General features: G+C 43.6%; 1 non-coding gene across 1 annotated transcript; it reads left to right on the top strand.

Moving 5' to 3' along the window:
• The first annotated feature begins 1,888 nt into the window (after positions 1–1,888).
• Positions 1,889–1,961, top strand: TRNAK-UUU. Its single transcript has one exon. It is a non-coding gene; the product is annotated as a tRNA-Lys (tRNA).
• Positions 1,962–2,388: the final 427 nt, after the last annotated feature.

Raw genomic sequence — 2,388 nt, 5'->3', positions numbered from 1 at the left:
TTCGATCACCTAGCAGGCCTTTTATTTGGTAGGTAACATCGCCAAAGTGTATCATCAGATTTAACTACGAAGGAAGGAACTCAAAGTGAAAGGGCACTGTCTTGTGTAAGGCAACGATAATTGGCCCTCTATCATCTTCTATCTGGTAGACTTGGTAAAAGGGCCCCAACTTATTTCCAGAATTAGAGTTCGACTGCGGCTTCCCCCTTTTTGGGGGGGATCAAGTTCCTTGCCAACTGCCACATATCAACCCCGATCTCTTTTTATTTGTTTTGGATATTACCAAACCTAGCCTAGACTCTGTAAATCATACTAAAGCAGACACCCAAATATGGAAAATCCTCCAACAGGGTGGGTTAGGTTAGTCAATCCGGCCCGAGATGCGTTCGTTGACAAAATCGCCATAGGAATTCCTACTTTTCAATAGAGCGGAGGCAAACTGATCAACGAGAAAGAGGTCCTACTCACTACAAATAAATACACCACAATATTGAACTGCACTCATGCCTCTCCTGCATCAAGTTGACCAACCCCCTGCATAGTGATTCTATCAATCATGTACGTAGGTAGGACCCTCCATTCTGATTGGTATATTATGAAAAAAGAAAGCCATTTGGACAAGGTGCACTGCGCTTTCCCTTGACCAGATTTTAGCCTTTTTAAGTCAAGTAATGGTGAACCACCGAAGACTGGAGCTTCATAACATATTGACAAAGGCCCCCAAACTGAGGGTTCGGTCAGTAGAAGGGACGACTTTGTCTCCCCGAAAGAAAAATAACCCCGCTCCCTAGCCGACTGATCCCGTTGATCATATAACTGGAAGGGAACTTGTCACATTAGAGGTGAATGATCAGAGGTTTCCTCTAATCACCACAATGAGGCTGGTCCCTCTTTTAGTAGACTCAGCTATGAATATTCATTCAGAAATAAATGTCGGGCTCTTTCTTTCACGCTAACCCCATTTTCAACATGCTAAAACTTTATGTTTCGTCGAGCCTCGAGCTTGTGGTCCTCCTTTGAGTGTGGGTTCAATTGAATGAATCTGTCAAGTTAAGGAAAATATATGTAGCAGCAAGGATGGTGCATCGCCTATTTATTGTTCTCACTCAGGAGCCAAAATGAACACGCCTGCTACCTACTATATTGGACCTTCGACCAGGCATTCTACCTTTACCGAATTGGAACTAACACCACTGCACTACGCTCGAACAGTTGAGCGGCCACCAGCCAGCAACTTTCATGCACAGATATAGATTCATTCCTCATACCTGGTCCAGCCTCACAACCCTTCACGGGTTGGTAAGAAGTCAGTCTTGTTTGGTAAGATAGAAATTGGACAAAAAAAAGAGAGTGCTCCACCGGAACAACGGCCAACAAAGATCGTAATTACATAGATAACTGCTCCTCCCCTTCTCCTTAAGGCTTTAAGGCAAACCGTATGGAGGCTAGAAAGAAAGATGGCCTCACCTTCTCTGGTGTCAGTGAGAGCAATTTGAGTATCCCCTGTTGACCTTCTTTTGTAGATAGAATCTTCAATGAGTGGAAAGAAGCAACCTTACTAAGAAAGGTGCTTGTTGAGTAAGGCCGGCTTTCGAGCCCAAGCCCCTTGTATAGGTTGAGTGCTTGAGCACATATTTATCATATCGATCAAGGGTTTCCTTGAGTTTGAAATAAGGGGGAATAAGCAAGGGCGTAGAAGCTGCGCGAAAGCCCTTGCGCCTTAGCGCATCCCTTTTCTTATAGAAGTGCTAACACGCGACCTTACATTTTCTTTTTCTTTCTCTGCAGTACGAGCCTTATACAGAGCCGCGCTCCTTTAATATGATGAGAAGAAGGAGGGGCGGCCTTTTTTCCGTACAAATCCTTATTTACTACTACATCTTTTTTTGGGTGTATAGCTCAGTTGGTAGAGCATTGGGCTTTTAACCTAATGGTCGCAGGTTCAAGTCGTGCTATACCAAAACCTACCTTACACTCTACTATGAATAAGGATGCATAGTAGCCTTCAAAGATAACTCTTTGGCCTTTCGACTTGCTTTGGCGACTTCGCCCTTTAAGTAACAAGAGGGTGAGCCGCTCCAAGAGAAAAGCGACAGAGAATCCCAAAATTGCCCACGCTCATCCAAACCAGCCTTAAAAAGTGATCGAAAAGCGAAGCCCTTTCTTCCAATCCATTATTCTAAAGATAGTAAGTGTGACCTGTGTGGTTTCTGAGCAACAGCTTTCAATCGTTCCCAATACTTAGATTGAGTAAAATATAAGCGCGACTAAACTCTGAATTCTTCCCCTCCCATCCCTTGAAGCATCGATATAAAAATCAAATATCTTGTTGATAATTGGTAAAGACCCACAGTCGTTCGACAAGCAGTTAATGCCCTAAGAGAAATT

This window comes from Capsicum annuum, unplaced genomic scaffold, assembly GCF_002878395.1.
Source record: "Capsicum annuum cultivar UCD-10X-F1 unplaced genomic scaffold, UCD10Xv1.1 ctg53926, whole genome shotgun sequence".
Lineage (NCBI taxonomy): Eukaryota > Viridiplantae > Streptophyta > Magnoliopsida > Solanales > Solanaceae > Capsicum > Capsicum annuum.
The sequence above is the reverse complement of the archived record's forward strand: the minus strand, read 5'-3'. Positions and strand labels throughout refer to the sequence as shown.